Source organism: Malurus melanocephalus, unplaced genomic scaffold, assembly GCF_030028575.1.
Source record: "Malurus melanocephalus ecotype Western Australia unplaced genomic scaffold, MMel_1.1 scaffold_19, whole genome shotgun sequence".
NCBI lineage: Eukaryota > Metazoa > Chordata > Aves > Passeriformes > Maluridae > Malurus > Malurus melanocephalus.
The window spans coordinates 148,743-173,945 of NW_026623251.1; the positions used below are offsets into that span (position 1 = coordinate 148,743).

At 41.7% G+C, this 25,203-nt stretch overlaps 1 long non-coding RNA gene across 4 annotated transcripts; it reads right to left on the bottom strand.

The window, feature by feature from the left end:
* Window positions 1-2,187: 2,187 nt before the first annotated feature.
* LOC130588789 (uncharacterized) lies at window positions 2,188-19,513 on the bottom strand. Of its 4 annotated transcripts, none has more exons than XR_008967023.1 (4): window positions 19,329-19,513; window positions 13,752-13,807; window positions 13,053-13,155; window positions 2,188-4,094 (listed from the first exon to the last, which is right to left on the bottom strand). It is a non-coding gene; the product is annotated as an uncharacterized LOC130588789 (long non-coding RNA). The 4 variants fall into 4 exon arrangements; XR_008967022.1 differs by lacking the exon at window positions 19,329-19,513 and adding an exon at window positions 18,919-19,313; XR_008967025.1 differs by lacking the exon at window positions 19,329-19,513 and adding an exon at window positions 9,231-9,300 and having other exon boundaries at window positions 13,752-15,722.
* Window positions 19,514-25,203: the final 5,690 nt, after the last annotated feature.

The following is a 25,203-nucleotide window of genomic DNA, read 5'->3' on the forward strand; positions in this document are numbered from 1 at the left end:
CTGAAATATCTTTATGGCTTCTCCTGTCAATGCGATATGGACTTGGGATTTGCCTCAAATACTCACTGGGCATATTAGGTTTTTTATGTTCTGTATAGTCACAGATACATCTCAGGGCACAGCTTCACTGAGCCCAAGTGCTGGAATAGGAGTGGTCATGCTTGTCTGATCTTGCAGTCAGCTGGATCAGCCCACTGACCCAGCTGAAAAACAATCTGCTGTTTTTCTAGGGCAAGTTTTCAACTRGATCAGCTTGCTGACCTCTTTGATGGCATAATCACGAGTACTTTGCCAACACAAGGGAGGAGGGGGACATGTACCTGCAAGATGAAGGGCAGTGCCATCCATTTCGATTTCAGTTTGTATGCCCATCTCTTAAACCTCACCATGAAGGCAAAGTTCATCAGAGTCAAACAGTACAGATCCTGCCTAAGTGCAGTTCTGTCATGCTTGAGTCTGTATTTATAGTCACCAGACCTACACCACCTTAACTTCAGAGGRTTTACTCAAAAATTTTAGTTGTCTCTTTACAAGGAGCAGCTGRTATGAAGGAAGAAAGCACAGATCACCGCCAGTGCTGAAAACATGTAATAACTATTTAATTTGACTTCTCAGCTTTGGYAAGCTCTTGGCAATTCTCCAGATGTAAAAGTCCTTTCTATTCTTACACCAAGAGAAAACTTCTTCTCAATTTCAAGGGGACAAAATGCAGCACAGGAGACTATGAAATACTATAACAAAATACTGTCTGACACAGAGACAATTCCTGCTTTGCTGCTGTGGTACCTTCATGTCACAAGGCAACTAGGAAATCTGCTTGCACATCTATCTCAACATTTGTAAATATTTTGATGGTATTTAGAGTTTTGCTTGGAAGTTGGACATCTGCACTAGGTAAAAGGAGATCGATCTTCTTCTTACCTAACTTCTCCCTACAATAAATTAGACATGTGGTCAAAACCAAAATTCTTATATAGCAGGGAGGTAGGGAGAGATAGAAACTTCCAGAAAGCAACTCAGTCCCTCCATCAGGTATGCATATTTGGGGTGAACTGGTCTCTGAAAATGCCTCTGCCCACTCCTCACCACTGAAGGTAAAAGAAGCCAAGGCCTTAAACTGAAGAGGGAAAATCACTCCTCTGGGCTCACTTAAGGATGGCTCTGAGCCAAAGAAAACCCAGATTCATGAGGATGAAGTGGGCTGTGAGAGTAACCTAGAGCTGTGCATGTCATGTGCTGTCCAAGCAAGGCACATGTCTGTCAGAAACTTGTGCGAGMCTTTTTCATTCTAACTTGTCAAGCTATCCCCAACCTATGGGATTTAGGCTGCTGGGGAGCCCCAGGGCAGCTGTATGGGGCTGGGGACAGGGGTGTCTTTGCTCAGGTAGGTGCCTGTTGTGGGCAGAGGGGACACATGCTGAGCAGGAGTGCAGAGGTCCAAAGCCAGGGTCGAGTTTAGATCCTGCTCGCCCTGAGCACATGACCACCACACTGGAAGGCAAACACAAGCACTTGATGTAGGTCGGGGAGTCGCCAGCACTTGAAAGTCTGAAAAGGCTCTTCTGGCAGGGAGTGAGAGCGTCAGGCTAACAAATCTTTATGCACGTTGTACCAAGTCAATTTGTCACTTGCTGACTCCAGTCCAGGTAGGACATAAATCTTACCGTGATACATTTCAAACAGACATTTCTGCTCWGACAAGAAGGCAAGCGTGTGCCATTTGGGAGCAGAAAAGCCTCAATGCTGCAKGCACTCAGTGCTGAGGCAGTACCATTTCCAGGGCCTGCGTGTGTCACAGCTGATGGCAGTGGAGACTGWGTGATGGAAATGGCTTTCTCCAGGCAGAGCAGGTTTGTTGCTATGCTATTTCTGAGCCCCCTGCTTACTTCTGTTACTGGAAAGGACTTACGCTTGTTTCTAAATCTGTCTCTATTGATTAGCACTTAGTGTAACTGGCTGCATGGCTTAATATAATGATCACATCTCTTGCTTTTTTTGTTATTCCTGATTCACGGAAGATTGTTCTTTCCTTTTTTAGTTGCAGGATGTTCTTGCTRGCTCAGCTTAGCACTGTGTATACTTCACAGTCTGGGGTATTTGGGATTTTCTTTTGAGGCATTTTACACTGACAATGAAAACATAGTAAGTACAAACACAGAAAACAGAAAGTATGTAATATCCATTTTAAATGAAGTTGTGACTATATAMCAAAACATTATTAAAGTGCAAAATATCACATAGCTCATCAGTCTTTATTGCACTAGGTATTTGGCTAGCTCTGTCTATTACAGATTTGTCTTTAAAAAGTACCCATTGCAAAYATCACATTATAAAATTATTGTTACCTGACCAGCTACTAGACTCTCTTCATTTCCTGACTGGGACATTACACCCTTTGTGATTGYATCTCTAAACAACTTTTACTTAGCTCATGATTTCCAGCTCATTTCCTGAGGAAAACATGGTGTCAATTATTGGTTACAAAATATGGCAATTTCTACTAACTTTCATCCTGATTAGAGAGTTAATTGAAAGCACAAGTAAAATTACTGTGGTTACAGAAGTGGTCAAAAACAATTCTCACCAGTGTTTGCTGTAGATGTTCAGTCAGATGCTCAGCAAGATGGCAACAATAGCTCCAGTGTAGTTCCATGGAAAGAGATTACATGGACCATTATTGCATGCAGTGCATCCCCTCATGTGATATTCATGCCCCAACCCTATGCACAATGGCTCTCTCACATCTKCTTCACCACAGATTGGGTGAAGTTRTGGTTCCTCAGGACTYGCTGGGGAAGAGGATCAGACTAAGTTCCTGTTGAGGTTTCTTGGRGAGCTCATCTATCAGCATTTCCAGGAGTGCTGCTGTACCATTCACCTCTGSATCCAAACCCTGCAGCAATGCCCACTGCAGATCTCTCAGCCACAAGCCACTGTCTGGGCGATACTGCCTAAGATAAAATAGAAATTTCCAGATGGCCACCACTGTGATCCTTTTGAAACTGGCAGAGCTGTGGTGCAGTGGGGCCAAACCCTTGATGAAGACACAGATACACTCATTTCTCCACCCAGCAGTTCTGCAGTTGCTATTATTCATTTTGAGACCCAAGAACATCAGTTTTTGGTCAGAGTCTGGATCTAAAGGAGGTCAAAGGAATTGTTTCAGGTGCAGCATGGAGGTATCCTGGCAGGCTGTTGCTAGAAGGTTTCTGATGACAACATTGTGAATTTTTGGAACTGACTTTGAGAGTTTGTCTCTGCATACACAGTTCTGTCATGTCCTGAAATGAACTTAGACATCTCTCAGCTATTCATTATCAGTATGAAATGAAAACTGATCATCATCTTCATTTGTCTTCTAAGAAAAGAACTTTAAACTGGTGTTGGCACTGGGGGACTGAGTGGAGCAGCCCAGCAGTTTATGTACCCCATCCTCTGCCACTGTACAATAGGGCCTCTCTTGGAAAACTTAGGAAAAGCTACTGCTTCAGGTGTCTGGGGCTGGTGTCCAAGTGACCATGACTATGGACAGAACTGGTATGGACACCATGGAGACAGAAGAAAGACCCTTGCATCTGGTATAATGTCTCTGCAGTGTGCAAGGAGATCAGTTTTGTTTACACCAATGATGACTTACTGGGTCAGTTCTCGAATATTTTTCACAAAGTGATGCTGGAGACCAGAGGCTCTCTCCTGTGGTGGGCACTCCACATACCAGCTGCTTTAACACATTCTAATTGTTCTGAACATGCTCAGGACATCCTGCTCWAGTACTTTGGATGTCACCAGAAGCATCACCTCAGTAGCACTGTTGCTGTCCCACCCACTGAGCAATGCTAGGCCCTTTAAAAAAGCCAGATGCCTGTTCCTGTTAACACAAAATCTCTAAGAGATGAATGAGAATGATTACAAAAATTAGGAGATAACACTAATCTAGACAGCTGATGTTCTTTTAGCAGCAACATACAACAATTTTTAGTCATMCTTCAAAGGACTCTTTCTTGGCAGGATGGTAAACAAAACCACAATCACAGGATATACAAATGACTCATCCCGGGGGGTTCTGCTTCTTCAGCTCCAGCATAATGTTCCACCTAAAACACAAAAAYGCAGAATGTAATTTAAGAGAAAGGCTGGGAATGGTATCTTGGGCTCTGTGCTCCACTGYTCTCACAACAGCCACGCTCCAGACCCTTGTACAGTGTAACAGCTCCCACATTCTGCTTGTGTGGCTGTGAGAGAAACACAGGCAGCTCAGACACAGATGGAGTCTGTCAATGCAATAACATGGCCAGRATCAAACCTTGCACCAACATTCAGGGTGATAGTAATTTTGAAAGGACATGCTAAGAAAGTTCCCTTTCTTAACACATCCTTAATATTTAAATGCTTTCCAACAAAAGAGAGATGTTTTTGTCTCATTTCTCTCTGGTTTTTGTTGCTACTTTTTACTACTAAAACAGGAGAAAAGATGGTCTTGTGATTGTAGTCACAGGCTACAAGTCAGGAGATCAACATTAAGCTTTTCAAAATTTTCCTCAGTAGTTTTGCTCTGCATGTGCCCTAGGAAAGAGTGAGTGACATGCTTCCTTAGCTTACAGGATTGTAAGAACTTTAAAGAATAAAACACAAAAATGCCAGATTAAAAGGCTGGTGATTGGATCGAATTTTAGGTAACTAGGTCTAGTTACATTTCCAGCAGAAAACCTGGCTAAATGAATTTGTCTAAATCAGTGTGGCTGCTTGTCTTAAAAGCAAACTTGGAGTAAGCATTGAGTGCTGTACCGATGGACACATGGCTTACCTACGAGASGCTGTTTTCAGATCATGGCCGCATAAACACAAAAAAGCCTGTTGCCAAATACATTACAGGCTGAGCTTTTCTGTAGCAGTGTGACATGGAAACATGTAGTGTTACTCATGCAATCTTGTCAATCTGTTACATTCACACCGCAGAACTGCCTGAGGTCTGGCCTTGGTTCAGGGCCCTATTGGGCAAGGTGGGGTACAAATAAGTGACCTTCTTTCTTAAAGCAGGTTTTGGAGCCAGAGAAGATCTTGCTGCACTCATTGCAGGATTATGTGCTTCATTRGAYAGTGTGGGAATCAYAGARTGGCTTGGGTTGGAACAGACCCTAAAGATCATCCAGTTCCAGCCCCTGCTAAAGTGGTCTTTCACTAGACMAGGTTTACAAGGAGAAGTTTATAGGGAGAAAAACAAATGCAGCAGAAAAGGTGCTGCTTATAACAGCATTGTCAGTCAGAAAGCAGACAGCCCCAAGAATGAATTCTGGCTGCCTTGAGCTGTTGGAAACTTCTGAGAGGGCAGGCTGTGGCAGGAAATAAAAAAGCACATTGAAAAAATCACTTGATGCTCTGATTAAGAGGCATGGGACTGTGTATCATGTGATAGTTAAAGCCGTAAGCTCCAGCCTTGAAGATATTATTTGGTACACGAGCAGTCTGAATGGGCAGATGGTATTCATGAGCAGGATTACTATTTCTAGCAAAACAGGTCAAACCAAGGCACTTAGAAATGGAATTAAAATGTAGATTGTTATCTCTGAAGGTGTGTGAATTTTAAAAGAGAGTTAATGAATCGGGCTCATTATAATTGCATCATTTTAAAAAAACAAAAACACTCTGCGTAGTAGAGAAAAATTTTGCCTTTGTTTCCTTTCTGTCAGCTAACTACACACTCATTTTCCAGCATGAAATTTTCCTCCAAATAKGAATGGATCAGCTGACTAGTACCGACCAAAAGTACTCATTTTCCTACACTGCCAAGTGAGGCCACAGGCTGAGTGACATCATGTCGTGAGTGAAAATGAATGCTGCACACAGAACATGGTTTGCTGACAAAAATGCCTGTCCTTATAGATAACACCCAGACTCACTTCCCCGTAGCTTTTCTGTTAGCAGACACCTTCATGGGTTGCTGTCTGCTCTGAGCCAGGGCTTAAAACAGGTTGCATAGAGAGCTCAGGGATGAGACTCTGCCCTGCAAAGAATCATATAGATTAACCATGTGGCAGAGGTGCCCACATAATTTCCTGTGGCAACCTCTKGCTGCTGGCTAGACTGAAGCAGAGAGTAGGAGGAGCTGCTTTGGCAAACAGAGGTTCCAGAAGACTTTCAAAATTCCCCACAAATCTCTTCACAATGAGGGAGGAGAAGTGACAATGATTCCTGAGTAACACCAAGAGGCAGGCAGCTGCCTGCAGGGGCAGGGTGGCAGTTGGGACAAGGTCCCTGCAAAGGACAAGAAGGGGCTTTGTAAAGGGCCTAAGGCAAGGAGACATCTCTCTGCCTTTCCTACACAAGCATCAACTCTCTGGGACCATCCCTTCCAGACCCATTCCCAGCATTCTTCTTTGCCATAAGACCTCCCAAAACCCCAACAAATTAACACAGTGTTAACAGGAAAACATTGTCTAGGTTGACTAAATGGACATGGAATGTCCAATGGAACACATGGGAATTGCAAGCATTCTGCTTCATCTTCCTGAGCGTGAGTGGGTGAGACCCCTCCAAGTGTGGCTGATGCCTCTGGGGCAGCTTCCAGGTCTCCTCAGCACAGGCTGACGTCAGGCTCCAGAGCAAGCCTGGGAATTCTCACTGGAGCCCATGTGGTGGCCAGAAGGCTGCAGACTGGGAATGAGCAGCAGCCCACGTGGTGCTGGGTGGCAAGAGGCAGTGGCAGCCCTGCAGCTCGCAGGTCCAGGGAAGGCGTTGCCAGCCCGTGTCTCCCGGAGCTACTCTGGCAAGCTGGGCCGGCCGGGGCTGTTGGAGGAGAAAYGCAGCTCCCTCACCTCAGGGAAGGGAGGAGGCAGCAGGCAACAGCCTCACAAGCAAGAGAAAGAGGCCACCAGCCTCTGACAGCTCTGCTCGCTTGTGAGAAACAGAGTTGCTCTTCCTGCTTCACCTGTGCCACTTCAGCATCACCAGTCCTAGGAGTGTGAGGAAACTAATCCTGAGGCTTCCACCAGGCCTGTAAAGGCATGGACAAGAAAATACACAGTACCATGGCTCCACTGGCTCTTGGACCTGTAGTGTGGAAAAGCCATGGAGCTGCAGAAGAGCGAGAGGGTAAACGAGAGAGGTGTAGACTTAAGGGAGATTGTCACAGACAATGCACATCATCAGGCAGCTCTCATGTGAAATGTGATTTCAGCTAGGCCTTCAGAGACAGTAGGGCCAAAATCATTTTGTTACATCCGCAGGGGAGAGGGCAGTGCTCTCCTTATACAGCRGATGGGCTGGCTAAGCAACACCAAGAGGGCTCAGATTGCAATGGGACGTTTGTGTGGTGGGCAGTAAGGCAGTCTGTGGTGCAAGGTGCCTCCAGTGCAGATTGATCTACTAGCAAAAAGTAGAAGGAGGGAGGAAAAAACAGACCATCACAATTTTATCTGGGGGAGGAAAGGAAACCAAAGCTGAAGGGGATAAACAATGAACAAAGSACAAGAGAAAGAGCAGGCAGTGAAACTAGCTGGAAATGAAGGGACTGGGAAAAAGGGATAGCAGAGAGTTTGGCTTGATAGCCAATCTGCAGAGGAGGTAATCAGGGACACAGTACAGTCCAGGAGCAATGCCAGACTGCTCTGTCTCCCTGCTTTTGCTTTAAATGTACTCCCTGCATCAGCCAGCTCTGCCTCTGGGGCCAGAGAGACAGGGACTGGTATGTGTAGAGCAGATCCTGAGCTCTGTGATCCTGAAGAGAAAAGATTGTGTTAGATCAATATCATACCAATTTCTGTGCCAGAAGTTACAAAAGCAAGCAGCAATTTTGGCTGACTGCTTTATCCATAAGAGATACAGTCTTGGTCCCAAAGTAGGGTTATAACTAATTYTGCAGTGATACTTTTACTCCAAGCCTCAATCTCTACAGCCATTAATCAGAACGTGCTTTGTTTCTTCCACCCATGCTCACATATGAAATTAATATATGTGATTGCAACACTTGTGAGAAATGCCAAAATGAGGATTTTGGAAAGAAAAGCTGTGCATTTAACCACAAGACAAGCACAATATAAGCAGGGCCTTTAAAGTGCCTCATTCAGGTACAGGGGTCACATAGATGGGGGCAGAGGGGCTGCAGCACATGTGCCTCACAGGCACCTGCTACTTATTGTCTGGGTTCAACCTTTCAGCAATGTTGGCAATTCCTGGCAGCTGTGGTGGTGTCTGCGTGTTGGCCAATGACTGCCCTTTTTAAAGTTTCACCTAAAAGACATTTATTGATTCTTTGTCTCTCATGTTTTCCTATTTTTTTYCTTTTATTTTARTAGGTCGGAAAGCAAGATATGGAAAGCAAGAACTAGCAAAGGAAAACCAGTGACACTCCTTTCTGGCTCACAGAAACCAAAAAGGTTGCCAGTTTATTGGMAAATATGCAAAGAACTGAATCTAAGCACATTGGTTTGATGTTGCAAACAGGATTTAAATGCTGCATTAGGCTTGTGACTTCTCTTTGGGCTTCTACTATCCATAATTCGTTATTTGTTGCACGTGACTTGTTGGTTAAATCATATGCATTTTTTTCTGCTATATAGTGAGTTTACATAAAACTGGTMAATGAAACACAGTCTCCCTGAAATGTTGTCAAAAGGAAACACCTTTTGCAAATATTGGTAGAAAATAAAAGGAAAACAAAAGCAGGGTAAGTTGAGCAAGAATGGTTCTTGTATAGGTAAAATATCTGGAAATATTTCCTTTTTCACTCATGTCCTGCCAAGCTATGCCAATTCACCCAGAGAGAGATTAGGCACAAGGGATGCAAAGGTTATGTCTGATAAGGATAAACTTCTCTTTTATCTCTTTATGGTCTCAGTTTCTGAGCTGTAATTTGAACCAGAGATCAAGTCAACGTAACAAAGACACAAAACATTAGTCAGACTTCAGTAGGCACAGGTCCTGAGATTCAGTTTCCAAACTTTCCAGTTTGTGTCTAGCATCAGATATCATAAGCTGTACCTCTATTCTTTTAAAAGGGTTCAGTGGTCTGAAGAGAACATAAGAATGGCAGTGACAAATTACAGTATGCAGGCAGTTAGGTTTTCTTGCTCTTTTTCGCTTCCTTCCTCATTTATCAGATTTTCGTGTAAATTCTAGCTTGCCTCTTCACCTTTATTTGACAGCCCACAGCRCAGAAGCAGCACTTGGCAGTTTGGCCTCAGCCCTTCAGAAGGAGAGAGAGAGAAAGAGAGTTTTGCAGACCATAAACTCACCACACAGGTGCACCTTCACACAGACTGAGGTGTCATCACCAYACCTGAATGCTGGAGTCATCCAGGGAGCCTTTAGTGTAAGCATGCACCAGGCATCGTTCAGCAAGAGGGCCAGCATGCAAATGAAAGATAAATAAATGACAAACTGCTACAGCTTCAGCTTGCAGAGTGTCAGGTGGCTCTTGGAAAGTGTCTAGAACTTTCCACTTCAGTTAATTTCCATGGTGGCTGAGAGATTTCGGCATGGGGAGACTAAGTCTGTCACTTTGTAATATTGAGTCTTGGAGATCAAGGGGAGTGAGGAGCTGCAGAGCCCCCAGGCTGCAGGAGCTTTGGCTGTGTGACAGCCACACACTCAGTAGGCATGGCTCTGGCAGTGACTCCTGCAGCCCCTTTTATCCACTGGCAGATAAATGGAGGTCCCAGGCACCCCAGACTCTGAAACATACCTGAAAAAAATCCTACCTTATCTCTTTCTTGCTCAAGGATKGAATTCCCATTTTTAAGTCTAGATGTCCTAAGGAAAACCCTCTTCTCTTCCATCTCCCCAGTTTAGGCAGTGTGTGAGCGTAGATGCCACTTATGGTATAGATAACAGTATCATGGAAATAATGACAGGTTTGTTGACATCTACTGGGACCCACAAAAGAATAAATTTCTACTTGTTACCCCTGCTTTTTGATACCTGTACTACTTTAAGCTAGCTGGATAGGTTCACTGAGAAGAGGTACATTTATTAAAGCTGTTTTTTTTTGTCTCAGTGAATATTTAACCTGCTTTCATAGCAGCTGACCTGACAAATTAAGTAAATTCAGTTTAGAAGCCCAAACATATTCAGTAACTTTCYAACTTCATTATACAAACATGTTACACAGAAATTGGCACTTTAATGTTGCTTCTCTTCAAAAGGTTTATATGAGTGTCTCTCCGGTTAGGGCTCACCCATGTCCTGTCCTGCATGTAGATCCCCAGGGCTGTGCAAAGCCTACAGTGTCCAGCCTGGCCACTCCCCTGCCTGAGAGCTGCTGTGGGATCCGGACCCAAAAATGGAAGCAGTGGGTTGTGGGGTCATCCTCTGACTAGGACATCCTCTGCCATGCACTATTGCATGCTGTGACACTCACCTTGCTGCACTTCAGGCTGAGGGACAGGAGAAACTAGTCACTAAGTATAAGGAGTGCTGAAAGAGGGAGAGAGACTGACATTTTACAGTGCCCAGTGGAGATGCCTAATAAACAGAAGAGTTGCTAATTATCCAAAGGAGTTAAGCAATGAAAAGTGGCAGAAAGCCAAGCAGCAATATTGAGCCTGTCAATGGAAAGAGAAATTACYCAGCAAACACACAGTTTGTAATACAAAAGGAAAGGACAGGTCATCTTTKAATATGATTTGCATTGCATCAATAATCTTCTGTACATTTTTTCTCAATGAAGATATCTATGTACATCCAGTGGATGAAGGATCATCACAGCAGTTATGTTGTTTTAAATATGTTCTTTGAAGCCAAGTGTTTCTCCTTCAGAAACAAAAAGTGGCCTCAAAAAATACTTAAAAATGAAAAAGGAAACTGCTTTCTATAAGTCTGTGCTCCAGGGCTGTATTATGTGGAGAACATGCAGATATTTTCAGGGAAAAGAGAAGGTGCCACAGAGAAATGTTACACATGCACTTGCATTCCCAGCTCCTGGAGCTCCAGAGCACTGGTCCCAAGTCACAGGTCACTATTGTTACAGACAGATGTGAAAGCACCCTTTGARCAGACCATCACTTGCTGCTGTTAGTGAGGCTCCCAGAGAGCAGGGAAACAGGGGAGACAGTGGCAGCCTTTCCCCACCCTGCAGAAAAGGATGCCCAGGGTGGTTCAGAGGCCTCTGAAAACCATGCTCTGGTAATGAGCAGAAATAGCCCTGCAATGCACAGGCTGGGGCAGGGCCAGTACAAATGCAGCACAGGGGGTGGGACAGTCCCTGAGAAGCTGACCTCGTGCAAAGGCAGGGAACAACGTAGCATTAAAATGCAGCCACTGGCACTTTAGGGAGCATACATGAGCAAAGCATCCATTTCCTTCAGAGGTGGGGCTGACACAGAGGGAATGACTGAGCACCATGGGGCCATATCCCAGTGCAAACCAGTTCTCTTCTTTGCATGTACTCCACATCATTTAGTGTTCGCATAACAAAAATGTCCAATCAACACAGCAACATRCTGGAACCTGAATGAACCTGAGTCAAGGACTCTTTGACACAAGTTATTGCTCTGACCCCAAGTGTGGKCAAGCAAAAATGAAATTAAACCTTCCAAAACTGGAGTGAATTTTGTCCTTGTATAATGCTATTTTTTGGAACGAGTCATGTGCAATGGTCTTCTCTTCAGCACATGAGGCTCTGGTCTTCAAAGATGCAGATAATGAGCTGCAGACTCCTGAAATGTTGCTCCATTTGCCCATGTGAACCAGAAATACTTAACTCATTGCTTCACACAAAATTTCCAGATTCCTGGGCCAACTCTTTTGTACCCTTACATAAACCCTCAGTAGGTAACTGGACTATATTTGTGCTTCTCCAGCTTCCTATGCCCTGCTGGACAAGTTGATCACTACCCTTCATGGTAGAAAGCAAAATGTGGGCAAACAGCACCCAGGGCAGGCAGGCTGGTATGAAGGGATCTGCCAAGAGGTGAATGGGCTCTTTTCCTAAGGGAAAAGCACCACGGTGGAGATAACAGAAGGTCCAATAACTAAAGAGTGATTTCAGTAATTAAAATTTAAAGGAATGCAACATAGTAAGCTAAGATGCTTAAGAAGAGACACGTAGAGGGAGAGAAAGCAGCAAGATGTTTTCTGGGAAAAGCAAGGTCTGTTGCATGGGTGCCTCTGAATCTGTGGACGTAAACTGAATCTTGACTCAGCCCTCTAATCAAAATACATGGCCAAGAATGCCCAGTGAACTAACAAATGTTGGCTTGTTTGGAAGGAAGAGCTGCATCACTACAATTATTTCTGATGGTGCTATTTGCCTAGAAGGGGCATGCCTCAAAAAAGACTCCTTGGCATGTCCATGGAAATGAGTAAGAGCTTGACTCATGGACCTTGTCTTAAGGACCAACCCCATGAAGAAGCTGCATTCTGACTTGCTTCAGGGTTTATTTGGGTTGTCTGTTTTGAGAAAAAAACTTTGACAACCCCTTCCCTGAGGAGAAACCCAACACATGCTTTCAAATTTCATCATCATCCTAATGCATTTCCCAAATCTTAAAAAAATGTTTTTCCGTATTGTGTAGCAATGTGAAAGACTCGTTGAGTAACCACTCAGGRAGGGGAAAAGTGAAACTTTGGGTGAAGCTACATGAAGCTTTGGCACTTGCTGATCTTAGAACCAGCAAAAAGGGGTGGTATCTTCTTCCTTGTGCCAGTCTTGTCCTCCTTCCTCCTCTTCTGGCCCTGCACTGCAAGCAGGACTGCCCCAGCTCCCTACTAGACACACACAGGTAGCAGAAGGTGGAATGGAGAGCTGGAGATGGAGCAGCAGGAGGAGCATGGAGAGGAGCGAAAACYTCTCCTTCTGCTGGCAGGGAGGTGTTGTAACAGCTTCATCACCATGTTCAGCTTTGCTTTTGTAAATATGCAAACGCTTTTGTAAACATTGGGATGAAAAAAACAGTTGGGGTCACAGGGAAATCACTTCTCTCTCTAACTACCTTCAGTTGTCAGACTCCAAAGTAGCATACCAATTGTTGTGAGAGAACGTTGACTTTCAAATTGCAGGCTAGTTTAAGTAGATAAAGTTCAAGYTTTAGATTATAGACCCCCATAAATGTACTTACAATTTGCCTTCAAGAGAGGAGGATGTTCTGTAACATATGTGCTTCCAGGCCCTCTGTCTCTCYCAGGGGGAAAACAGGTGCCTTTTTCATACAGTATGTGTTCCTAGCCATAAAACAGGCAAGGTATCTGTCACTCAGAAAAGAATAAGAAGGCTGAAGGCAAAAAAAGAAAAGATCTCTCCCAACTCACTAAGATCCATTTTCCATCTAGAAGATGCAGGCAATGAAGTCATGAGAAACCCTTAACAAATTCGTCTGCTGCTTTGTGACTAATGCATTAAATTATATAATTCACAAATGTCCTGCCCTTTAGGGTTTTACTCAAAGCTATTTGCTGCTTTAGAGTTAGAGATAGCAAAACGAAGTGAAAAAGCAGGGCCTTTTGGAGAAAGGGAAGCAATCAGCACTAATGGATTTATTGTGCAAAAGCCCACGTGGTTGAAGAGCTGCACACGTACACACATCTGGCTGCTACAGCTGCTGGTGGCAGTCATGCATACATTGCTGATGCCAAACAAAAATCTGTATCAATACAATAAGTTATTTGTTCATTTTTATAATGTTGATCTCAAGATATTAGCCACAGCTGCAGMAGCAACAGAAAACAAACAGCTAGGTTTTCCAAGAGAAAGTTAAATTTGAACAAAGTTAATCAAAGTCCATGCTGGACAACTCAGCTAATAGGTTGGCAGAGCTTACCTACTGAGTCACAGAGGCACTRCTCCAACATTTGCAATGACAAAGCTGGGATATCACTGCCAAAAGAGAGGAAAAGCTCATTCCCTTTTTGATCCACATCTCTGGCCCCTGAATATAGGTCAGAAGCTCATGTACCTTTATTACTGCATACGCTGAGCACATTGTCAGGCCAAGAGCATATTTAAAGAAAACGTAACCTCAGAGTCAGAGACACATGAAAACCAAATCTTTATCTAAAAACCCCAATAAAAAGTAAAGTTTTGAGGAGAGCACACATGGTAAGTGGGTAGAAATCATCAAATAGATTCCCCTCAGTAAATAAGCTAAATCTCTGCCCAGCACCACAGACAAGTGCATATAAGAAAACCTCTTCTGGTGCCTGCAAGGAAAATTGGAACAATTAAGCTGAACTCTGGGTGCAGGTACTTGGCTGTTGGGACACAGTGACAAGGCTCAAAATATTTATCTTCCCTTCACTCTCCTCGTTAGCATCTGGTACTTTTCATGCTCTGGGGCTGCTGTCTCAGCCATGTCATTTCRGATTGGCTCATCCTGAGTTTCATAATATTTAATTAACTTTCATAAAAGCCCAGCTCTTGCATTTATGTGGTCAATGAAGAAGCTCCACTTCCCCTTTAAAAGTTACTCATCTCCTTGGAGTTGCAGATTGAAACACAGAAAATGAAAGTKCTACAGTYTCAGGAAACAGAAGGCTAAAAATAWATTAATATTCAGTATTTTCAGAAACATTATGAATTTTAAAGCAAATATTATTTTTTATAGGAAGACTCATTCATGGCTTTTGAGTCTCTGGTATGATAAGTCTAAGTTTACATAGCCTTCTTCCTATGACAGTGAACAGAATCTAAATAATTCTTAGTATGCTGAGGGTGGGTAACATCACACACAGTACAGCAGAATTTTACACCAGAAAGATAGCTGATGACACATCTATTTTATTAAAAAAAAGAGAGTTTACCATAAATATATGATTCCTTAAAAATTCCACATTGAAGAAATTTGGTTCATGTACACTTCAAACTGGTAAACATTTAGTTGTGTTTTAAAAATCTGCAGGGTCTCCATTGTTGGTTTAGATTTTTTTTCCCCCCTACTTGAAAGTTCTGCTTGGCAGAGGTTATCAGAGGAAGGTTTTCACGTGATTTTAACCTTTGGTTAGTAATTATAAAATATGACACTCTATCTTTAAAAATCACACTCTTAAAAGGAAATGCAGTTTTGGGAAAGCTCTTGAAAAAAAACTATATGCTTCAAAATTTAATGTTAAGAAGGCATCCTGAATTAAAGTTATTAAAAGTAATTATTTCCAACTAATTTWAAAAATTCCTTACATATTGTACTGTTATTTCCTGGTTATGATCATAATATGGATGAAACAGGAAATGCTACAGAAAAAAAAAGAGTAATACATTGTCAATTTTAGTAGGGAAATTGCATTTTCAGTGGTTGATTTGCAAGGAATAGATTAAATGGATTAGAAATCWGTTTTGAAAGGACAAGTGAGATCATTTTACACATTTCTTTTTCTTCTAAGTAGAAGTGCTGTRTGGAGGCATGTATTGCAAGCGTGCAGCGTCTGGCTCTGATAACAACCCTGGGCACCCACAGAATTTGCCATTTTTAGATCAGTGTGGTGCATTTAACACAACAGGATACATCAAAGGAAAAGCAATATTCATCTCAGCACAGAGGGGTTAGGTTGAGATCAGTTAAATGAAGCTCTGGTTCTATACATGGTGCATTTTAATTACATGTTATGCTTCGAATGTAAAAGAAGACCTGGTTTACCCGACATTTGTGTAACATTCTTCCTCATTAAGAATTTATTAACCATTTCACCAGCATGGATGAAATCACAAGAAGGAAAGGAAAAAAAAAACCCACCCAAGTCCATTTAAAACCATTAATTAACTGGGCAATCTGATTATTCATTTACAACAGCTGTTGCCTCCTTGATCAGCTGTGGAAACAAATGAACAAACGCACATTGGAACATATTAAAATAAGAAACAAGTTGATTTGGGCAAGTTGATTTGGGGTTTTGGTTTTTTTGGGTTTTTTTTTTTTTTTTTGTGTAAAGGAAAAAACCCCAAACAATCCTCAAAGGTGGAGAAACTTCATGAAGCCAGTGAGTACATAAGCATGCACAGTCAAAATTGTGTTTAGTTTTCTCGAGGAGTGTTTAGAAGATTGCAAATGTGTCCTGCTGTTACATGAYTTACTACCCTAACAAAGAACATGGAGTGCTTTTCTGAATCACGGCCATGTGGGGCTTTACTGTATACTGCCACTCTGTTTGATTCATAATTACCCGACAGGATTTGCAGCTTTGGCCTCTGCCCCCTCTGAAAGGAATGGGAACCGGGTTATTGATTTCAAGGAGATGTGAGTGTCAGCAGCTTTGCCATCTGTAGCAATTACAYACATGCAAGAACACGACACTTCAGGCTCCAGTTACTTGGTTAGAAATTAAGTGTACAAGAAAATAGTGCATCTTTACCTATTCTCTTCTTCCTGCTGGCAGTGAAGACATGCACTGACTACACTGACTGCCATTCCCCTTTTTGCCTTAAGGTACCAGCTCTTACACTGCTATTGYCTCTACAGAGAACCGGGAATTGTTACAGGCCCTGTGCTGCTGCCTAGGTTGAGAGGATTTTTGAGAAGGTTTCAAATCTGAAGTCCTTTGAAGGATAATGCCTTTCATTTTCCTTTGAACAGAGGCTGACTCATTCAATTCTTTTGCACRCTGTGACTGAGGAAGAGTGGTAATTTCAGCCAAAGCCCACTAGCCAGCTAGTATAAATCACACAATGTCAATGACATAGCTTGCTTTTAAGGTAATTTTAAAAGTGGTCTGCYTGTGCAATCCTAGCATTTGTGTCTTAGTTGGTGCAGAACGTATTGATGAGGATCGATTTGTTCATGTCTGTTCCAGAGGGAATGTGAGTCACTATAATAAATCCCAAGACTGTCCTTCCCTCCCGGCAGATGACCACAATTCCCAGGAAATCCTTTTTGTGTCATCCCCTAGTAGTACTGAAGATCAGCGCCTGAAAACCTCTGAAATCTCATCTCTTCAGGCAAGACCATATTGCTGGTGAATCACATTTTCTTCAAGCAGTTCTAATGAGGGTCAGAATCCAGTCAACATATTTGAAAATAAAATGAGTAACAAAATCACACCCTAACCACTACTTAACTTCTGTGACAATTTCCACAGGGAAAATGTGTCTACTTGTTCTTGCTTCATCACGGAGTAGACAGAAAAATCTGTTTCAATCTTCAAAGGACCAATGTTTTGTCCCCAAAGTTATGAACTTCATCTTTTTAAAGCAAGCTTGTGAAAGAGTCTGATGTTTGCTGATTTACCTAATTTGTTATATAATAACATCAGAGGCTTAGAGATCTTGTCAATCAGTGGCTTTTATGAACTCTTAGTTTTAAATCTCTCATCATCCTACAGGCCGAAAAATTTTCAAGTAGCAATTTTGAATATAAAARTGTTCCTAATTATTTTGGGAATGAAAGTATAAGAGCTGAGTGTACTATTTGGTTTCTTTTTAAACAGAGAACAGAAATACCCATGAGCACTATTATACATTCTGTTCCTGATCCTGTCTAATAATGCAAATTTARCTTTGATCTCTTCTAGCTTCTGTTGATCTATAGGTAAGGTTGTTGGATGTTTTTACCAATTCTGTACTAAATCTATGAGTTTGCTTTTGCAAAACAGAAAGCAGCTAATTATGGTTTTGCTGCCTTTMATATTTGCTTGGAGTTTTGAATTCTGAATTTTCAAAATTACCTGGAATCAAACACCTTGTGATACACCTGTTCCATACAAGGAAAACCCATCATCTCCCTCTAGGTCCCTGTTCTAATTCTGAGGCCATCTAGAAAAATGGCCTCATCTCTAGTCCCATTATTTTTCAATATTATGAAGAGGAAGGAGACCTACATTTTACTCAAAAGGGAAATTAATCTAAAACACATCATAAACTGAGAAGAACTGGAGGTTATTAGAGTGTTTTCACATGCTCTGATAGAACAGCTTATGTTGCTTCCATGTTTCTATTACACAKTCAGCAGATTTTAGGGTTTGTTTTACAAATACATTTGTTTCCAGTTGCCAGCCTGATCCCTGAAATAGGATATTTTGCAAATTCAACTTGCAAAGAAAGCAGGGAAATATAGCATTTTACTCTCAAGCAAACAAACAATGATAGGCATTGACTGGTGTAAGAAATTTTACCATTTAAAAAATATTTAGTTGTAAATTCAAAGAAAAAAAATACCATCTGTTCACAAGGGGGYTAAAATTCTTTGGGGTATTGAAGAGGAAACCCAGAAACATTATTTTTCCAGGAACATTGGCTTCTGGTTATGCCCAGTAACTTCTTGCCAGTGAAGGTGGCTTAGGACTGTTAAATGTACATGCACAGGCAGATGTGCTGGAAAGTCATGCTGCGCTTTAATATTTGAAATTTCACTGTTAATCTGATTAATAATATGTGAACCCTGCCTGGGTCATCTGAGGCCATGGCAGCCAATGAGACCCCAGAAGCTGCTCAGGCAGGCAGCTAATCCTGTATCCAAGTCAAAACCCCCAAAGGTTTGAATTCAGACCTGGCCCACAACGGCAGATTGGAACGAAGTCCTAATTGAGGTCCTTMGGAGGAAGAATAAAGCAAAACTGAAGACAAAGACCCTGCTGGGATACTGAAAGGAAACCTAGTCACTAAGAGAGACAAAATGTGATGTTTTCAGTTCCTTAAACCCTYATTACAGTGAATATTTTAATGTATTGGCTAGCAAGGATAAATATAATCCACAGTATTTCAGTGGAGGGGAAAAAAAAAGAAAATCACAGACCTGTTTTCAATGAATAATCCAAAAAAAACCCCACCTACTCAAGAGATGCAGGCCTGTAATGGTGCGATCTCCCACCAAGATTACTGTTGCACTGCATAGAGAGAAAAACAGAACAAGAAGAAAAGAGTGAGCACAAGATTTGTCACACACAAGATTTGTCTAGAAAATTGTTGATGAGAAAGGAAGACCTTTGACTGTGAACTGTGCCTTTAAGCCTAGCATGTGCATAATTCTGCTCTTCTGTACACCAGCTAAACGGAAAGTCACTCACTTCATTTTGCTTGACTGATTTAGACAGWCTCTGCAGACAGCAGGAGTTGATCAAATGTGAGTCAGTGTGTTTGCCTGCTGCCGTCAGCCCCAAAGGAAAATTCTCATGGCTGCTGAACTTCCTGGAGCTTCTGAGGAGCTGTGGTTAAAAACCAGTGGGCCCTAGAGAGAAACACAAGATGACTTATCCAGGGATTTCACAAAAGGCAGTGGAAGAGCAGGAGTACAGTTCAGAGGGGCCAGTAATAAGYAAAGATACAGATGTGCTTGGAATGGTCTTCAGACCAGAACAAGAACAGCCCAACAGCGCAAGGCATAGCAGCATCTTGCAACAATCTGTGGGTTCCCTGACTTGTCCTCACTACCTAGTTCCATGGTATTACCCCATCACCACATCCATTTGATAATTACCTGATAGGATTTGCAGCTTTGGCTGAAGATGCAGCTGAAGAGGTTTCCTGCACCCAGACAGTCACCCCTTCCTTACCTGCAGAAGGTGACACTGTCACCAGTACAGGTTCTCTCAGACACAGCAGAGTCCGGTCATACAACCCATGGAGTTGGCTGCAGCAGAGAGAGGAATATTTTAAGGCAGATTCGTCATCACATGTTTGTAACATGAGGGTACAAGCTTAGCTGCTTTGCAGTGCAAATCTGTGCAGCTCTGGAGCCTTACTATGTTGACACTCACACTAGACAATGAATATGAATTCTCTTGGACAGCAGTTTATTCAGATTAGTGCTGTGATGGAAGCAAGCACTGCAGTGCTCTCACTGAGCTTTCATTCTTGAGCATGAAGTACATTGTGCGAAGTACTTTTATTTTGTTAAAAAAAATAAGATTTCTTCCTTCTCTTCCTGTATTTGCTTTATCCACAGGCTTTGGACTCTGTTTTTATTTACTATGGACTACTAACTCTTCAGGTTTTATACATTGCACAGCTGCTGATGCTATTAAATGTGTTATGCCTAACAATTACAAAGGCCTTAAATAAAAAAAAAGGTTAAATACACATGGTAGGTAACACCGTGTAGCTGACTACTAATGGAGATACACAGAACATTTAAGGATGCAGAATAAKCTGATTCCACTAATCAGTCTACTTCTGTAATGTATGAAGTGACTGAAGCTTTAAACTCCCGCTTTATAAAAGAGTCACTTTGCAAGATGCACTGAAACAAAAAATATCATACATATTGACGCAGAAGAGGAGAGTACCATGATATGACCCATGGCACCATCTATAACTTGACATGAATTAGGAAAATGTGGTCTGCATCTAAAATGAATRGCTTCTATGCACGACTCCTGTGAATGGCACTTGAAATCATCACACAGACTGACTTGATATGAATCCACCACCAGATCCTAAGAGTTGCCTTATGTTTCTTTTCAACTAGAAAATGCCAGGACATTAGAAATCAGTGTTTTTCTATCCTGGTGGTAGCACACAGAGGCCATGGCTCACACAAATGGGAAAGCTTCTTCAAGCTCTCAACATTACAACATTAAGAGAAAAAAAAAATTCAAATGCTGAAAAAAACGTTAACGAAGTCTTGCAATGCTCAGAAGTCTGCTTTCACAGGTGTGAAATGTTATACCTGTAAATATAAACCCAGAGTACTATTTGRCCAGACTTCTGTGACAAGATGCAGTGACACTGGAGACAAAGTCTGATGGCTCTAGGCAGGTTACAGAGACTAAAGAGGCCATTATTTGACTGGTTCTTAGACAGGGATGTCCAAATTAAGAAGTAGTAATCTAGTTACTCCTTAATCTAGTTAGTGCATCTAAATGACTGCTTAGATGGTGAATAAAATCCTTCCCAGCAAGGAAAAAAATGACGTTTTTGTGGGGTTTTTTTTATATAGAACAACAAGCTCTTTCCAGCTCARTAGAGTTTACTGTGTCATTTTCTTCTGGCCATAATGTTTCTRTGGTGTGCACATCTGGATGCTGACCACGAACTCATTTTGTGTCATTGAACAGCAAGAAAGGCACAACAGMCCTCTCCTTTTGCACTTTTTATCTCTGATAATGGGCATACAGAGTTGGAGCCACTTTGTGAGACACATAGTTGGAGTTAYCTGTGAGCCAGCTTGTTTTCAGCCACAAGAGGAAGCAGAAGGAATGGTCTTACACTTTAAAGCAGGAACAGAGAACATATACGTACCTAACTTCTACCATCCACTATGGGCAATTTGTGCCTTTATGTAAGAGCATGTTGCTGAAGAAATGCCCCAAGACTTTTTAACTGAAAACACGTGAGTTCACAAATTGTAACWCTTTTTGTCCTCTGTTTGCCCCATAAACTGTGTACACCTCCACTGACATCTCCTGACTATCTGCAAGTAGATTCGCATGGACTTTTTAAATTGAGGTTTCAGATTAATATCATAGGAAATGTAAAKTTTTAGATCTGAAGCAATAAACCAGTTTTGAGGCAATGTATGAAAAATCCTAAAGCTTCAGCTGCTGGYGATACACAATACTACTCAAGAAGGAAGTTTTTCCATTAAGTGCTGAGCCAAATTTGTAATGACATACATAGATGAAGAACCCTTCGGTACACTGTTATATGTATATCTGGCAGCATATATGGAGACAGACACGTTATATATATTGCTCAAAACCAGTGTTTTCTGTTCAATATAATTGTTTTCTCCAAGAAAAATAAACTGTAAAATATGTGATGCATGTTMTATACTCAAATTACAGATAGTTTTAGTTAGTAAAAGTAATCCAAAGCCAATAAAAACCATTAACTGTTTTCCTCCCTRAAAATAATAAGCATTCTCTTAGTATTTCAGACAGTACAAAGTAAATATTATCTGTTTTCTTTTAAATATTAGAAGGATGTCTAAATCTCTGAAGATATCTTTTAAAGATGGTGGTGAGCTAATTCCTGAATTTTTTTCATCGCTTCTCATAGTTTATTAGAGACACACATGGTTTCCCCTCTCTTCTCATCAGCAGCATGACAATGAGCAGCAACATGAACAATCCACACTCCTAGCTGCAGTGGAGCAGACTRTAAACAGAGGAAGCTGTTGGCAGTGGCTGACATGACCTGAGGAGAAAGTTTATGAGTCATGGAGCCTTTGTTGATTTGAAGATTAARTTTGCACTCTCCATGAGAAGGATTCTCCTCCATCCTTTGCCTCAGGAGGAAAATTGAAACATGAGCCTGTTGGAGTGTGAGCAGTGAGAGAGGTCCTCATGCAAATTGTTTTAAGAAGAAATGAAACCATGTGAAAGCAGTTGATTACAATGAACATTTTGTTCTCCTAGAGCTTGCTTTTTTGTGCTCTCTTTGATACCTCCACTTACTTTTTGAAACATAGARATTAAAATTTTCACTCTTGCATTCYACATCTTGATCAATAGCTCCTTSGGTTTTTTGTACTCTAAGTTCCCCAGTTTCATTCTCAGTGAAAATTACAAGCTCAATAATTTAYCTAAAACACCACTGAAGTTTAGAAGGCAGAACAGAGGAGCTTTCTGATCCCTCCCAGCTTGTAGGATTTTTTTTTTTTCCCTAAGAATTTGCTATCACATTGGCCTRGGGGTCAATAGCTCTGACAGACAAAGCCAGAACAAGGAAAGCACTCAACTATCCAGACTAAGCAGCGGTGATTTTTTTTACACTTTCCAGAATTTTTCTGTGAAATAAAAAAAGCTTAGAGTAAGACAGCAGAAAGAGTGATCATTGCGAGTCCCCTCAAAGATATCAGTGACTGTATCTGTAGCCTGYCTAGAGATCCTGGTCTTTACAGCATGTATCCTTCCCAAGGGCTGCAGAGGCATGGGAGTGCTGTGGGATTTACCCCTATCAGCTCCTAGGATGTGAACTTAGTAAGAAGAGTAATTTTATTCCCATACAGACAGCAAACACCTGGTGATACTTTCACACCTGTTAAAGGTTTCCTGGTACCCCAGAGCATACATTTTTGGCTGCTTCCCTCTATCGCTGGATGACTTCAGAAAARTTGTGTCATGGGTTAACAGATTTTTCTGTGTTATCTTTGGAGTAAATGTTAGCATTTCCATTTTTCTCTGCAGAAATTACAGATARAAAATCTCTAGTAAAGTGTTTCATCCCCTGCAAACTGAATTTAAAAAAAAAATGCTTAAAGGTGAAAAGGTCAAAAGCCCCCCATGCTTTAGGAACTAAACCAGTCCCTGTTCCTAATGCTTAGGAGAGAAGATTGTAATAGAAATAAGTTATGCCACATCTATCTATTGCTGCGCCCCATTGTCAGGGATGGAACAGTGGCATGAAGGGGGAACAGAGCTGCACTCAGAATGGCAACACTTAGGAGAGGCTTTGCATGTATGTGAATTATGGTTTCACTAGCAACTGATGTAAGTTGGTGCCAATGACATCACACAGCCCTAAACGATGTCCATCAGGCTGCCTGCTTTCCTGCGGACACACCATCTGTTTCAGTCGAGGGTGCTAGAGGCTTGAGTCAAAGTGTATTGAAGTTGCTGGAAAGATTCCCATGAATCTTTGCCTGTGTGACTCATCTGTAGCTTATACAATGCACAAAATGTCAGGCTGGCAAACTGCTCTGTGCAAACACGACWGCTAAAGCTGAAACAAAACACAAAGCAGCAGGCAGCTCTCTCACACCAACATATGCCAGGATTTGGGCTGCTGAAACTCTCGCAGCTGCGGCCGTGTGGAGCAGGAGCACACAAGAGGAGGATAAAGCTCTGAACTGCTGCCATTTACTGAGAGGACTTTGGGAGACAAGAGGGCTCTCTTAGAGCCAGGGGAACCAGTTCTGCATCTCGAGTGACACTACCATCAGTGGGGATGATGTGCCTAAAAGGAAAAACATGGGTCACAGTGCCTGAGTAAATCAAACACCACAGGAGAAGTGGGAGGAAAGAATATTTGAAAGAACAAGGCCAGGCAGAATTCAAGGCAGAGAGTAAAATGGGAGRATGACATAAAAATAGTCAGCTGTATCTATAGATTTAACTCGTCTTCTCTAAGTAGAGACGACAGCRTTTTTCTTCCTCACGGTTATGTAAGGGCACCCTGCTCCCTGCATGGAGCTTCCACTGAAGTGAGTGTGAGTCATTTGTGCGGGCTGCTGGGAAATACATTCCCAGGAGAGCTAATTATTGCATATATCATAACGAGCTTGCAGAAGAGGCTTTATAGACATCTGCCACTGTTTCATTATCTCCAGYTGAGGAAACAGAACAACTGTCAGCCTAAATGACATAGCTTGGTATTTTCCACTAATTCTGAAAATAAAGCAGTGAAGGACAAGTCCTGACAACACATTCAGTTTTTCAAATTATCTTCAGGTAAAAAGTGTATTTTAAAAAGCTACTTCTAGTTCCCGTCCCCCATCAACCCACCCAGTGGTTAGGACCTCTTGTCTCACTTTTTGTACAAGTAAAAGAGACAACCAAAACAGACAGGCGAGAGACCCCAAGCCGTGACTTGCTCTTGGACTTGCATAAGAAAACCCCACACCAGTGCTAATTGTTCAGCAGAACTCAATGAGGTGAGACACATAAAATTTGAAAGCATTAAGTCAGCAAAACAGAAATGAGGTTTTATTAGGACAATGCTTATATGCTGCATTCCATAGATTAAAAACCATAGTGACCTAAAATTTATGACCCGATCATTTATGACTAGAACCTGTCCTGTCAGAATAGACTTATTTATATTATATTTATAAACCTTTAAGGCATGTGTCTGCTTGTGGTTTAGTCAAGATATTTAAGTGATCAAATCCTTTTATCRATCAAGTACTGAACATGAGCATTATGTACGGTAATGGAGACATCTGTCCCAGCATTAGCAACAGTAATCCTGAGCACTGAGTGCTTTCCTCATATAATAAATRCAACATTTGTTCTTACTTTCTCAGTCCAGGAGGAAGAATGAGAGGTTATAGACAGGAAAAAGGAAAAGTACTTCAGAAATCAGTAAGATGGATAATGAAGGTAAAATCTCAAGAACAACACCTAATCCTGAAACTAAACTCTGGGATTTGCAGCAGAATCTTTCTGGATTAGTGGTGCTTTATGTGTCTCATACTCAAGAAATCCCTTCTACTGAGGGRCTCTCCTTGGTGGGTAAGAAAGTGTCTTTTGAAACTGCTTATCTTCATATGGTTTGCAACACACTGAGGCAATAACATCTCTCACTAGGCACAACCTACTGAAAAATAGGGTTGTGTAAAAACTTGTACTTATCTTCATTATCTTGTATCAGACAATGAGGGTTAAATAAAAATAATAATTCATAATAGA